Here is a 16,966-nt window from a genome sequence, read left to right as displayed (position 1 = left end):
TTTAAAAGGCCAAAGGTCACGCACTGGGACCTATGAGGTCATTCAGTGGTGCAACGTAAATTGACAGTAACAGGAGGAAAACCTCACAGTTGTACTATGAATCAAGTGTTAGGAAAGGGTAAAAACATAGAAGAAAGAGAATATGAAAGGAGGTACAGTAAAGGGAACGAAAGGGGTTGCAGATAGGGGCCGAAGGCACGCTGCAATGAACCTTAAGTAATGGATACAGTGAACTGCATGAGGTTAACTGACGGCACTAGCACCTCTATGCAGATAGATAGGCAATGGGACAAAAAAACATTGAAGCAGTTAACATTATGGTTGACTGATTGATTGGGGATTTGCATGGCATGGTCGTAGAAGCAACAGGCCATTAAAATGTATTGAACAAGGCGTGATCTGACTTCCAGCTTACTCAAGAGGCATGCAAGATTTTCTCCTCAAGCATAAGTTGTAAGCATTATAGTCCTAACTTTTAACGTAAATCAAAACGTGCGAAAATCTACGGTCAATTAGAGCATTGTTTCACCAACGAAAATTGAAATAAAAACGCATTATTTTATTATAAATTATTTTTCTATACTGTTTAACATGCACATTATTTATCTTTTACATTTTCAATCTAGTAAATAAATCATAAATAACCTATCCCAAAATACTGTTTATTTAACTCGACGCGAAACGGCTTTTTCAGACCTTTTTAGGCTCCTCCATAGAACTTCCCAATCCCCCCAACAAGAACAACAACAACAACAACAACAGCAAAGTAGTTTGTAGGCTTACTCCCCGAATAAGCCAAAAATACATACGTGAAGTGATCTATACTTGGCAGCTTTCAGCTCAAATGAATAATGCCTTCTGAATCATTAGTAATTGACAACTTGACATTTCATAGATGACAAGAGCTTAAGATAATTAGATACGACTTGTCTCCTCCATAAAGTTGGATCTGTAGTCAAATGTCCCTTTGTCATTAACGTAAACACTTCCGGGTATTTAAAAAAGGCAAAGAATTTGCAGTCAGCCCTACACGATCTTAAACCTCTGGGCATAACATGCGTAAATAGCAACCGAGCCACCAGAAAAGAGAGAGAGAGAGAGAGAGAGAGAGAGAGAGAGAGAGAGAGAGAGAGAGAGAGAGAGAGAGAGAGGGTAGCTGTCCTCTCTGCTCTCGCCCTAATTCTTGTGCTGCTTCGAAGGTTAACCATGCGAAAAGCGTCTGCCCAATTTCCAAATACTTCCTCGATGGGGTGGGGACAGTCCCATAGCTTTCCTCTATCTCAGGTCAGGATCAAAAGCTGACAAAATCGAGATCAAATGACCACTTATCGACGAAGTTGTTTTTGACAGAATTTCAATGTGCCATAGGCTCACAAAACTACAAATATATTCCAATCGCTAATAAAGACTTTTTTTTCTGACATTAAATGAATTAAGACTTTTTGATGCCTGAAAATATTTAATATAATAATAATTATTATTTTTATTCAAGTTTCATTGACTGTGCATCGATATCTTCAGTCCTAATTTCTGCTATTCGGGAATGAGGTTTTTGCTTAATGAGCAAACAAGAAACATTGTCTTAAGTCAGAAGACCAGAGATCCCCACCAGGCCTCCTACTCCCTTTCACACATTACAACACTTCCAGGGTTTTAGGGAAAGGACCCGTGCTGGCATAAGGCTGCTTAATTTAATCCCACGAAACCAATCAAGACTGTACATTCTAGATAGTGAATAATTATGCAACACATGATAGCAACACTCACACCTCGGTGACTATGGATGGCAAATACAAATGTGCAAAAATATTATATCTTGAAATACAATAAGAATTATTACTAAGCGGAGTGGAAATGAGGCAACAAATAAGAATTAACTACTAAGTACAACCACATTATTCGTATTGTTTCGCACCTGGTATATATATCTATCTATATATATATATATATATATATATATATATATATATATATATATAAATCAACAATGACCTCGTCTTATATATACATATATATATATATATATATATATATATATATATATATATATATAATATAATGAATTAAATCAACAATGACCTCGTCTTATATATATGTATATATGTATATATATATATATATATATATATATATATATATATATATATATATATGAATTAAATAAACAATGATACTCGTCTTACTTCTTCAAAGCAATTGGCCTCTTTGGTGTGCTTGTTCCATTCAAGTAGGTTTCATATTCTGATTAATAATAATAATATAATAATAATAATAATAATCATAATAATAATAATAATAATAATAATAATAATAATATTAAAAATAATGGCAGAATTCACAGAATTGATTTTGTACAATATTCTTTCAATTCTCCTTATGATTTTTCATAATAAGACTGCATGTTGTTTTACTTGTATAAAATATGATCAAGTTGATCTGCTTGTTGTTGTCGGTCGGGGAAACGTGATTCCTAAGGAAAGGGCAGAAACTCCGCAGACGACTTCAAACTATGTGTGCTGGGGATGTAGGGGGTGAGAATAGTATTTAGTTGTTTAGCAAGGTGGTAAGTGGGTGCTGGTATTTGGCTAATGATAGGTCTTAAAGGGTTTCCATGTTTGTGAGTTTTCACATTACCGTAGATGTACCCGAGGTTGTAATCTCCAGAAATACTAGATAGGTGTAAGGCGCTAGTGGCTGCGTTGACAGTTTCTATGATTCTATTGGCTTCGCGTTTAATGTCGTCTACGTGCCAATCCGAGGATGCCTCGGAACTTACATCGGGATGACGTCAATGCACCTCTCCAAGAGGATCTCCTGTTACGCGCAGGAAGGAGCAGTATTTAATCATGCAAGGACTGCCCATAATAAAAGAATCCGACGCAGCGACATCGTCGGTAACTTCGAGGTTATCGACCAGGCACCCGATCTACGTCGTTTGCGAATCTTAGAAGCGCTGCACATCGGGAGGGAGAAGCCCAGTTTGAACATCACACAGGAGACCTTCCTCCTCCCCACCGCCGTCAGGAGAGCAGCAGACACCGCCCCACAACGACCATCGCACCAGAGGGATCCTGAGGATGATAGAAGCGTTAGCTCTCATCCTGAGGACGTCCCTAGTAACCCTGAGGGTGATCGCAGCTTAAGCTCTCGCCCTGAGGACGACCTGGTAGCACGCCCTTCGAGGGGACCTCCACCATCATCAATAAGGATGAGGCTCCGCCCACGAAGAGGACAGCCAACCAGCAACGGGCCCCCTGATGACATCGCTCGTGACGTCACAGGTATTGCCCAATGAAAAGTGAGGTACCCGTTTCTTCAAGCCAACCGAATGCAATAAATAGCAGCATGAATACATCTGACACAGACCATTGCACTCAGCGATCCCGTCCCGAAGATGGCCAAACGAGGTGGCCGAAACATGTAGACGCCTTTTAAAAACCAGAAAAGAAGGAATAACAAGAAATACCGGATAGACCCCTGACGACTACGGCCTGTTCCCGACCTACGAAACACACCTGTATCCCTGTTGACGACCCCAGCCTGTCCCTGATAACCAGTTTGCTTTTGATAACACCAGCCCGCCCGAAATTTCCGTTGACGACCTACAGCACGATGAACATTGGACAGCTGCTTTATAATACTGCGTGCCAGAAAAGCAAATCATAAGGAGAATTGAAAGAATATTGTACAAAATCAATTCTGTGAATTCTGCCATTATTTTTAATAAAACTTGTTTGAAAGAAGGTCTGTTTCCAGCATACAATAATAATAATAATAATAATAATATAAAGAAAATGTCGATATCACAAACATTTTAGCAAGTCAAAAGCAGTTACCTACAAAAGACCTTAAACACTAAGTTTCTGAATACTAGATACATTTAAAAATACTAACAAACAAACAAAACACTTTTACTGAAGTTGAGAGGAAAAAAATTTAATCAGTATGGTCTTTGTATACATGGAAGCTGTGCCAATAAAAGTGAGAGCGTTCGAGGCGTGACTCATTCAGTCTCTCTCTCTCTCTCTCTCTTTTTCACGCACACGCACACGCACACACAGACTTCATAACAAATATCATAAATGTCTTTTCCAACCAAACAGCTCAATTTCGAGTTTGAAGTTCCATAATAATAATAATAGTAACAGAAGTTCCATAATAATAATAATAATAATAATAATAATAATACATTATTACTATAATATTACTTTTCAGCTGTCTCGTTGCCCATAACACTCGGAATTTTGCAATGCTTTGGAATTCTCCGTTTCCTTTCATTTTCCATAACCACTACTACAACCCTCCATCCTTCAACAGACAAGGTCTACCGCATCCTTCGACCTTTGAAACCCTCTCCTTTCCTTCTCCCTTCCCTTCATTCGGCCCTAGCTTGTAGAGGACATTAACTGCCTCGCCTTAATTGTATCAACATTCAAATACGAATGAGACACGAGCAGCAGATGAACTGTTTTTAAAACGTCTGAATGAGAATAGTAGCAGCAGCCTTGGAGTCATGCAGAGGGAGTTATGATAAAGATATTAATGGGCAGAGAATATGAATATGAATATGTATATATGTATATATATATATATATATATATATATATATATATATATATATATATATATATACAGGAGTTCCGCCTTACGTCATGTTCAGCTTATAGCGCTTTTTCAATTATATTCATAGACATTATTCCAGGTTTACGACGCATGTTCCAGGGTTAAAGCGCCAATCTGAAATGCAAAACCATCAATATTTGAAGCTTTTTTCTATGAAAAATGCAATAAAATTTAGTTTACATAGTTTTTAATACACCCAAAGCATTAAAAGTAAGGTTTTCTTAGGATTTTTTATGATTTTCCACTTACGGTGATTTTCCGCTTACGATGCATCTCAAGAATGTATATGTATATGTAAGTATATATATATATATATATATATATATATATATATAATATATATATATATATATATATATATATGATGAGATAGGCTACAAATAGACAATCCAATCTTTTGTATTCTATTCTCATAATTCTTCAGCTTGAACTGCCGACTCCGTCTTCGAGTAACCAACAAGTACATAATTCATTGTTTGCGACAGCTGTAGTTCGAAAGGGCTTTAGAACGAACAATACCCATACAGGTTCTAGGTTCTCTCGCCACTATGAATTTTGGGCAGTGCAGGTAATCAGTCATACAAATGCACACGGAAACAAAATACACATTCATCCTTTCATATGTATGTGTATGTGCATCAGCACATGCAACTTCGTATGCAATAACATAGTAATAAGCAAGTCAAAAATGCGCCGAATCGAGTTTCCTGTGCAGCGTATAATGCTGTATGAAAAACTCTCAGCCACGGACCCTGAAACTTCCAGCCACGGCCTGATGGTGACCTGTGTTCTTGGCACCAGACGCACAATCAAGGCTAAATTTAGCTTTAAATAAGATAAAAAAATACTGAGGCTAGAGGGCTGCAATTTGGTATGTTTTATGACTGGAGGGTGGGTGATCAACATACTAATTTGCAGCCCTCTAGTCTCAGTATTTTTTTGAGATCTGGAGAAAACTAAAAGCTGAGAAACCATTTTATATTAATATAATCCGCTAAATTAATATATTTCCTAAAAAAACTATAAAAAAAACATAATATCGTGAGGAGGATCATGTTGCCGTCAAGTAATGATTATAAAATTATTTCTTTCTAAAAATTGTAAATTCAAAAGTTCTACAATTAGAAAAATCAAATATAATCTAATCAACAAAATGTGTTGTTATTATTAAGTCTTATTAAAAAGGATTGCTGCATCAGCTCCATTAATTTTGTATAGAGTCTTCTCTATTTTCCTTATCAAGGATTTCTCAGCATTGCTAATACTGGCAAGCAACGTGCCAAAGAGGACCGTCAAAACCCGTGGAGTCATTTTGAATTATATTTATTACTGCTACTATTCCAATTGTTCTCTCTCTCTCTCTCTCTCTCTCTCTCTCTCTCTCTCTCTCTCTCTCTCTCTCTCTCCGCGACGTTTCGCCCAGATCTGCCAGGGCATTATCATCACAGTGATGGTTGCTGGAGGACTGAATCTTGGTGGTTGTTGTTTTTGATTAAGCTAACCTTGTGTCCGCACGGGCTCTTGCTCACAGAGCAGCCTGTACACATGGATTCTGGTGGCGAGTCCTTCTCTTTATATCATGGTCATGCGGCAATCCCACAAGTACCATTGACTTGAAATTCAAGCTTCCAAAGAACATGGTGCTCATTTGAAAGAACTAACGTGTATTACCCTAATATAATTCAGCTTGCGTTTTGATATTTTACTTATATTTTTATTTGTTGATTAATTTGTCAATTTATCTGGGGGTTTTTCTAATAGCTTATCACTCTGAATTTCCCATTCAATTCAGCGATAAGCTATTAGATAAAAACCCAGATCAATTAACAAATTAATCAATAAATAAAAATATAAGTAAAATATCAAAATGCAAGCCGAACTGTATTTGGGTAATACTCGTTCGGTGACATCATTAAAACCAGTAAAATCTCAAACATCTTTTACGAACCTATTTTATTACACCACATAAAACAAAGCGAAGCTGCAAATACCTGACAAAATTATTTAAACGCAAAAGCGGAAAAAGATTCCGAAGACGAAGGAAAAAATGGGAAAAATAGCAAAATCCGATAAATTTTACGATGGGTTCGTTCAATACAAGAAGGAAATCTACAATGCAACAAGTCAAAATTACGTCGAAGTTTCTTCGGCTCAGTCGAGTTTTCTTGACGGTGCATAATCCTGTATGAGCCGTTGCCCATGAAGCTTTCAGCCACGGCCAGGCGGTAACCTGTCCTATAGCGTTGCCAGATGCACGATTATTGCTAAATTTAACCTTACATAAAAATAAACACTACTGAGTCTAGAGGGCTGAAATTTAGTAGGTTTGATGATTTGGGGGGGTGGGGGTGGATGATCAACATAGCAATTTGCAGCCCTCTAGCCTCAGTAGTATTGAAGATCTGAGGGGGGACGGAGAGATAAATAGCCACCTCAGTAGTTTTCTTTTACAGAAAACTTTAAAAAGGAAAATGTCATATATTTCTTTTAGATCAAAATACGAACGACGGCCGAAAGAGCGAGAGACCAGACGGGCCCAGAGAGAGAGAGAGAGAGAGAGAGAGAGAGAGAGAGAGAGAGAGAGAGAGGCTCTTCTTGGCAAGACAAAGTGGAATTGAGGTCCGAGTAGGCGACCCACCGTCTGTTGGGCAAGCTAAACATATCGCTGCCCTGATTCGCCTCAACGCTCTTGTGCTGAGAGAGAGAGAGAGAGAGAGAGAGAGAGAGAGAGAGAGAGAGAGAGAGAGAGAGAGAGAGATAATTTCCAGGTCCAACGGTTAATATGTCGCTGTTAAACTCGTGTTACCACAAATGCTGTCACAGACTTTGAAAAAAATCGTTCGAGTAATGACACTAATAAATTCGCTGCACTTGATATGCCAGTCTTAGGTTTACCAATTTCTGAGAGTTAATGCCATATTTTATGCCAAAGTTATTTCTGCGTCCACATACTATCTATCTGTATCTATTAATCTATCTATATTTAGACCCCTCGACTTCTATCAACATGCAACCTCCAAGTGGAAAATTTGCGATCTCAAAAATCTCTCTCTCTCTCTCTCTCTCTCTCTCTCTCGCGAATCAGTGACAACAAACGGCTGGTTAGTTTAAGTTATGCTGGCATATGCCAACACAGGTTCTCGTCAAAAGGTGACTATAGTAGATTCACATCAGCCGTGCATTTGATGTCTAGGCCAGTCCCTTACGACGCTCCTGATTGGCTGTTGATAAGCCAATCGCAGGGCTGGAAACTCTCAGTCTCTCGAGAGAGTTCACATAGGCAGGATGTATGTTCCACATATCCCGAGGGATACTTTTTCAAAGACGTATCCCTCAGGAGAGTTGGAACATAGACCCTACCCGTGTGAACTCTCTCGAGAGACTGAGAGTCTCCAGCCCTGTGATTGGCTTATCAACAGCCAATCAGGAACGTCGTAAGGGACTGGCCTAGACATCAAATGCACGGCTGATGTGAATCTATTATAGTAAATGTGAAATAGTATGGGTATATGAAGCCAGATCTGAACTCCTAAAACAATGACTTACCAGCTCTTGATCATAAACGTGATTGCAAACCAAAGTTGTGTACGTATTTACAATAAGGAAATTTTTACCAAATTTTCGGTATACCACTAAAGTTTTAAAACTAAAGGTCACACTATGAATTTCATTTGTGTGTATATATATAGTATATATATATATATATATATATATATATATCTATATATATATAATCTTTTTCAAGAAAAACAAATTACTTCCAATATCATTTATGATAGCTTATAACTTATAACAATTAGCTACTTTCGTTACCATATTCAAGTACCTACATTTCTACACTTATTCCTCGTAGCGAGAGATAACTTTTTATTTCTCTGTAAAAGAAAACTATTGAGATGGCTTTGTCTGTCCGTCCGCACTTCTGTCCGGCCTCAGATCTTGAGAACTACTGAGGCTAGAGGGCTGCAAATTGGTATGCTGATCATCCACCCTCCAATCATCAAACATACCAAATTGCAGCCCTCTAGCCTAAGTAGTTTTTATTTTATGTAAGGTTAAAGTTAATCTTGATCGTGCATCTGGCACCGTTATAAGTGCCAACAACACAGGCCACCACCGGCCGTGGCTGAGAGTTTTATTCAATCTTATACACTGTACTGAAAACTGATTCTTCGGCGCATTTCTTACTAGTTTTAAAAGAAAACTCGTATATATCATTTACTCACAAATGACATTGCAAGAGATTGACTCCCTAAATTCAGTAGACTCATCCTTTCTTTCTGTTCGCTTATCGACAACAAAACAACACTGACCCGCCTACTTTCAAAGACACATACATCTCGCCACGAGCTGTCAAACAACACTAAAATAATCATACGTTTACCATCGGCGTTCCTTTTATTTTTAGAGCCACGTGGGAGACATTAAACTCCTAAAACAGAATGCTAGAAGGTATTTCTGCACCTTTTCTCCGTCAGTGTTAACTAAGCTCGGCATTATTTTTCTACCTCGGCCACTTCCTCCTAGATGGCAGCACTGTCCAGGGGCCAAAACACTGTCAAAGAATCTTTTCGAAGTAGCAAATGCTAGAGGATTAGTCTTAGAAAAATCTTGCAACACATTTGAGTAATCCAGACGCCATTCTCCTCTCTCTCTCTCTCTCTCTTCTCTCTCTCTCTCTCCTCTCTCCTTGTGTGAGGAAGTACAGTATTTAGCATACTTCAGACCCCTTTCTCTCTCTCTCTCTCTCTCTCTCTCTCTCTCTCTCTCTCTCTCTCTCTCTTTGAAATTAATCAGCATGCAATTTTTTCTTCTTCACATTTTCAGTAAGTTTCATGACGAAAGCATCGTTACTGAAAATAATTATATTAGATAATTGCTACTTTCTTGACAAGATTTAGGCTTCACTTTATACTCTCACCACACACATGACACGTCTTTATCCGCTTACCTGAAATTATCTATCTTCTTTCTTTAATTATCTATCTCAGATCATTAATCGTTTGTTACATTTCATTCTTTGCCTAAGGCCCCACCCAGCCGGCAGCCACCAAAAAAAAAAAAAAAAAAAAAAAAAAAAGGAGAGAAGGAGGACTCTTATGAAAACCTTGAGCAAGAAGAGAATCCCAAAGCCTACGCCATCTTCGTTTTCAATACAACGCCGTCTTGACCTCTCACAAAAATCATTGTGGAAGGTGTCAGATATTCTCCCGCATTTAGCACATTCCAAATCCTGCCGGAACTCGCCCACAGTCAGCGAAAATCCCGAGGCATTCATATACCACATTCCAAAACTTGCGGAAGTTCTCGGCTAAAGAACTGACAGAGAGAGAAAGACCTTACGTTACAGACCTTACAGCTCGTTCGGGTTTCCCCAGGTCCCTCAGTGTGAGGCACCTCTCATGTCTACCAGAGAATTGCTAATGCATCTTCCGGTATATTTTGCATCTTCCAATTTTGGATGGTCTGGAATGCAGCTTAGATATTTGTCGAGCTTATTCTTAAACACATCTACGCTCACTCCTGATATGTTCCTCAGATGAGCTGGCAACGCATTGAATAGACGCTGCATTGTCGATGCTGGTGCGTGGTGGATTAAAGTCCTGAGAGAGAGAGAGAGAGAGAGAGAGATACGTGAATTTCTACCCAGACTATCTGGCAGCATCGCGGTACAGCAGCAGTCATGCCGGAGGATCACCAGAAGATGAAGAAAAAGAAAAGAAATGGGGTGTTTATATCCCTCGAGTTGCAGATTCCCTAGGTGCGAGTGAGCTTTGTGACTTTCGACAACTGTTGGCGCACTGCACGGCTCTGCATCTGGGTCACTTGTCATTGGGGGGGAGCCGGTACAAAGGTTTGACTCCTCAACTACTACTACAACTACTTAACAATCCTCCGGAGAATAGAACGTTCAAGCGTAACAGGAGAAAAACGGACTGTCAAAATTCTTACTACAACTACCGCTAGGCCATAAGAGCGCTTTTGCTTCTCTTCAAATCAGTCTGCGATATCCTCTGGCGAGTTTACTCAGTCTAAGAAAAGAAAAAACTTGGCACTTACAAAAGTAAAAATACAAGCTTGGCATCTATACAAGTACCGGGGTTATTGTACAAGTATTGAGTAACACTGGGTAATAACAAATCCGACGAGTGACGTCACACGGGAAGCCTTATTATTATGTTTCATTATCATTATCATTAATTATTACATTCAATTCGGTAGCAAGAATAGTCATGGAAAAAAAACTATACAAACATTAGTAGCGTTAACAGTAATTGTTGATGTTGTGCATTTCTAAATACGAAGCAGTAATCCCATCTCTCTCTCTCTCTCTCTCTCTCTCTCTCTCTCTCTCTCTCTCTCTCTCTCTCTCTCTTCCTGTCTTTTACAGATCTTCAATAAAGAAAACTTTCTCCAATAACTCGAATCCCTCCAGCATCTCACAGCCCCTAAGAAGCACCAGGGAATGATCTTAAGATCTAAAGCAAATGAAGACTTGGGGATTTCCCAGCGTTTCGTGAATAAAAGAAGAAGGAGATCATTCTGGTCAGAAGCGGAGATGATATTGTCATTCTGAAAATGTAAGTGACAAATAAAGAATAAACAAGGCGTGGCCCGACCTCCAGATTTTCCACTGACACATAAGTTGCAAACATTATATTCCAAACTTTACGTGGTCTTCATAATTAATACTCATAATTAGTATCACTCACGCTAACAACAAGGGCACAAATTAAACACGTACATATATTCTGAGTTATAAATGGAAACACAAAATAATCGAAAAGAAATATAGCCTCTAAATTCACTGCATCAAATAAATTAAAACATACTAAAATCTACAGCAAATAACCATTCCCCGTATATCAGGAACATAAGAGTTCGCATTGCAAAGCCATCTGCCTAGCTAATGCATTACTATATATCAACAATTCTGTAACAAGGCGTTATCCGACCTCCAGATTACTCGGGGCGCGAGATGAAATCTACGGTCAAATAGCCGTTGTTTGATCAACGAAAATTAAAATAAATACACTATATTTCATTAGAAATAATTGTTCTGTGCTGTTTAACATGCACACTATTCATTTTTTTAGTGTAATTCTACTAAATAAATCCTAGTATCCTACTCTAAAACTCCTGCATCTTTAACTCAACGCGAAACACTTTTTTCAGACCTTTTTAGGCTTTTCCATAGATTTTAGCCCCCCCCCCCCCCCCAACAAGAACAACAACAGCAAGAACAACAACACCACCAACAACAACAACAACAAAGTACTTTGTAGGCTTAATCCCCGAGTAAGCGAAAATAGGTCTGCAAACAAAACATGCAGAGTATCAAAAGAACTAATTACTTAATATATGTAAACTGTCATGTCAAAAAAGCCAATGTAGTAATTAAAGTTTAACAACAGTAATTCAAAGTAATCTTTGAGGATGCTTTCATAATTGTATAACAAAAACCTGAGGACGTCTCTAACAAATCTTAAAAATCACCTGAATTTACTCTGTCCAAAACAGGACTATTCTTTACTCCTAGTTTCTCCATTACAGTTATTCAATTCTGAGATGACTTACTCAGCCACTTAATTAATGCCCCTCTTGCTCGCTCGTTGTATATCATCCCTAAACACTTTGAATAATAAATAAATAATTTTGTTTGCATGGTCTTTTTACGTTGCGTGGAACCCGTAGTTATTCAGCAACGGGACCAACGGCTTGACGTGACTTCCGAACCACGTCGAGAGGGAACTTCTATCACCAGAAATACACATCTCTAACCCCTCAATGGAATGCCCGAGAATCGAACTCGCTGCCACCGAGGGAGCACGCCAACACCATAACGATCACACCACTGAGGTGCTTCATCTTTAGTTCATTTAGATTAGTATAGGGGAAAGAAACACCTTTCGTTATTTACCCTAGTCTTAATAGAAAACTTTTTACCACTAATTACTCTATTTCACCAACTATGACCAAATTCTGATTAGCAAAGTTCATCTCTATTTCCCCAATTATCACTGATATCCTCTGTCTCAACTTTCTGCGGCTTCGCCTATTATCCGTTCAATCCTGTTCGCTTTATCGGGTCTCTTCTTGAATCTGACTTCGAATTCTCATTTGCTTTGTGTTCTCGTTAATTCTATGGCTTTGGCGTAAGGACTGAATTCTGCTATTGACTTATTTATCATCAAACTGTCGATTCCAACAACAATGCAACCGATGCAAATAGTTATACAGAAAAATAAGCAAATTCGTGTTCATTGAGGTTTATGTCTAAAGACCCAACATTTCCCATCTAGTGAAAAAACGAATAAAAATAATAGAATTTCCAACCTACAATATTAAACAATAACCGCACAAAAAAATCTGTCAGATCACTCCATTTTTTGACACCTACATCCACTGCAAATCACGTAATGGCAGGCAAACGTCATGAATAACAACGCGAAGTGACGCCAAGATTACAGAAACAAAGCCAAGGTAGCTTTCTCTCGGCGCCGACACCTGGCGGATTCTGCTATGAATGAAGGCTCAAAAAAGAGAGAAAGGGGGGGGGGGGGGTGTTCCCTTGGCATATCAAGTCTCAGAAGACGTAACCCAAAGAGAACAACACCTGGGGTGAGGTTTTTATTATCCTCTCGGCATGACGCGTAGTGAACCGTGGGCCGTTATTTATAAGCAGTGGGTCCTGTTTATATGGTACGCGTATGAGACGCGGGTTGTTGTTTCAGGAACAGGTGAAAATTAAAAGGACAAAGCATGATTTTCTTTTTACGAGCTAGTTGCTATGTGCTACGTGCGCTAGAACCAGGCGCTGCCGTCTCCCCTATACCCTCCCGATCCCCTACCAACCGGGGGTGGACAAACCGATTTGCAGGAGTGGGTGGCTGTGTCATGTCCACATTAATTTTGTAATTATAGATTTTTTCATTGATGAGGGTGAACTTTGTGATAATTTTTTATTGCATGAAGTGATAAAACATGCGATATATATGCAACTATACATAATTCTTGTTTTCTACTTGAAAGGATAAAACATGGGACACTTGTTAAAACAAATGACACGCGTTAATGAATGGGACATTTATATTTTGCCTTGAAGAAGTAAGTCGTAGGAACTTTGAAAAAAATCACCCATTTTTCTATTTGCTCTAAAAACATACGACCTTTAAAAAAATTTTTTTTTTTTTTTTTTTAACGAACAATATCTGTTGGGTTAAGAAAATTTTAACGAAACTGGAGTACCTTTGCTAATGATTAACAAGAGATGATCCGACCTTCAGCTTAATCGGAGCGTGTGCTAAAATCTACGGTCAAATGGCCTGTTGTTTCAACAACGAAAATTCAAATAAATACGCTATATTTTATTAGAAATAATTGTTCTATACTGTTCAACATGCACATTACTTATCTTTTACATTTTCACAGATGTACTATCCTAAAATATCTGTATATTTAACTCAACACAAAACACCCTTTTCAGTCCTTTTTAGGCTTTTTCATAGGCCTTCCCTATCCCCCCCACCCAAACAAGACCAACAACAGCACGAACAACAACAAAACAACAACAAAGTAGATTGCAGGCTTACTCCCGGAGTAAGCGAAAATAGGGAAACATATAACCTCCCCGAATTTTACCTCAAAATCAGAGGGATTATAGTTTTTTTTTATGACAATCATGACTCACCACCGACGGTTTATTCTCAGGCAACTCAAGTGACAGCATTATGATGCAATCAAAATATTCGTCACAAGTTATACAACGCGCTTTAACTTTGGCAGTTACGTGACACAAAGTAGTCGTGACAGCTGCCAAGCTGTTAACCACAATTGTGTATATATATATATACATATATATATATATATATATATATATAATATTTATATATATATCTTATATATATATATATATATATATATGTATACATATATATATAATATATATATATATATTATATATATATTATATTATATTATATAATAATATATAATATATATATTATATAACACATATATTCATAGCTATCCATCAATATATGTGTATATATATACATTATATATATATATATATGTATATATATATATATATATATATATATATATATATATATATACACACTCACACACACAAATATATATATGGTTACGCGTGGGTGTCATTCTATCGCCATTTATAATACAAACGAAGCTTCAGAATGCAATCTAAACCTTGCTTTTAAGTCTTATAGGCATAAATTATCATCAATCTACCTACCCCTCTACGTATCTCTCAGTCTGGCCCTCTATCTATCTAATCTCTCTAATGTTATTCTGGTCTACCTCCGAGGTCCCTGTAAAGTTTCAGAGCGTCTTTACCTTTCTTATACAGATCATCGCAAGTTACAAGTATAGAACTGATTTAATTTTCACTGAATAATTGCCCATTTTCTTTATGACCTCGTAGCAGTCTTCAACAATCCTAATGCTTTTGTAGAAGTGGATTATTTCAAATGAGGAAAAAGGAATAACGCGGATGTCCAAGATAAAGAAAAAAAGCAAAACCCCCCAAAAATAACAATCACGAAAATGCCCTTTTTATTTACTGAACAAAATCAGGAGCTATATCCCCTGCACAATAAGTGAAAACGAACCAAAGGGAAATAGAAATGAAGGAAAACAGAAAACATGAGAAAAGTGAGGGACGAAATGCAAAAATCACCATTCTGAATGAGGGACGTACTAAGCTATGGGGGGGGGGGGGGGGGGATAAACGACCTTAGATGTAAGAGAACTTTTATCTTATAAGACTTTCATCTAAATCAAGCTCTTATCTTTGATAGTCGTTTACGTAAGCTAGTTTTTTTCTTGCCCTGATAATCTACGACCAAGCTTGACGCAAGATGTTTTATTATTATCCCCCATTCTTATTATTATTATTATTATTATTATTATTATTGTGGTACTTCCTTCGCATTCAGCCAGCCTGAATATCTCAGGACGATACTGATGTGAGAAGTTAAGAAAACGTTACTTGCAAAATTGCTTTTCAGGAAATGAATTCAGTCGTTAAATGAGCACATAACTTGTAGCACAAATAATCATGTTTGCAATCAATGATTAACTATTCTTATGAACCAAACCTAGATGACCATTCTCTTGCGATGCAGTCATACGCAGAAAGGAACGCCCCACTGCTGAGAACCGAGAAGAGGCAAAGAAACTTTTAAGTAGCGTTACAGGTTCTCTGAAGCTCGTAAACATCAACATTAGTAGTTATCATTATTATTATTATTATTATTATTATTATTATTATTATTATTATTATTATTATTATTATTATTATTTTTCAGAAGATGAACCCTATTCTTACGGAACAAGCCCACCAAAGGGGCCACTGAATTGAGATTCAACTTCCAAAGAATTTAATGGTGTCCATTCAAAATAAAGTAACAGAAGGTATTGGGAATTACAGGAAATGATTAGGAAAACAGATAAATTAACATAGTCATAAATAAATACAAATTTAAGTAAAATATTCAAATACAGTTTGAACTGTATCAGGGTAGTCTTGCTTGCATTGCTTGAAACTTTTCCAAGATCTTGCAGCAACGGGGAATTAACATCTCAGTTAACGAACAGAGAGGCATCTTGACCATTCAACATAATTTGAACGATAATAATAATAATAATAATAATAATAATAATAATAATAATAATAATAATAATAATAATAATAATAATAAAATAATAATAATGTCGCCTATTTCTAAGACACAATCCCATATGTTAAGTCCCTGAAGTTTACAATTAACCCCAACTATGTTGAGCCCATTTCCCATGGCTACATCATAAATTAGAGAATATTTTGCAAACTCGCTTCGAAACGTAAATGTAATATATGAAATACCTCTGAGTCAGTTATGTTTCTGTATCATAAAAACACAGGAAAAATATTGTTGGACAAATAAGTATAAGTAAATGAAAATAGGTACGTGACAGTACATGTGAAAAATATATTTTAAAAGTATATTGGGACACAATCAACAAGTTTTATGACGGTTTGTTAAAGATTACTCACGAAAATTCATTTTTATATTTTATGAAGGTTTGTAAAAAAAAAATTACACTAATGAAAAATGAAAACAAATGTGTCATTTATGAAATAAAGAGATGCTCAATGTCTCCACAATGCCCCTAATGACGAATAACATTAAAAATGACCAAAGTATTCTTGGCTACTTCACCTGGGCAGCTGTAGATCCGAAATTCAGAAGCGGACGACGACTCGGACGAGAGACAAAACAGGGAGTTTAATTTGGTCTCTTCCGCCGACGAAAAAGAATAAAAAAAAAAGAGAAGA

This window comes from Macrobrachium nipponense, chromosome 37 (genome assembly GCF_015104395.2).
Source record: "Macrobrachium nipponense isolate FS-2020 chromosome 37, ASM1510439v2, whole genome shotgun sequence".
Taxonomy (NCBI): Eukaryota; Metazoa; Arthropoda; class Malacostraca; order Decapoda; family Palaemonidae; genus Macrobrachium; species Macrobrachium nipponense.
Note: the sequence above shows the minus strand (reverse complement) of the source record.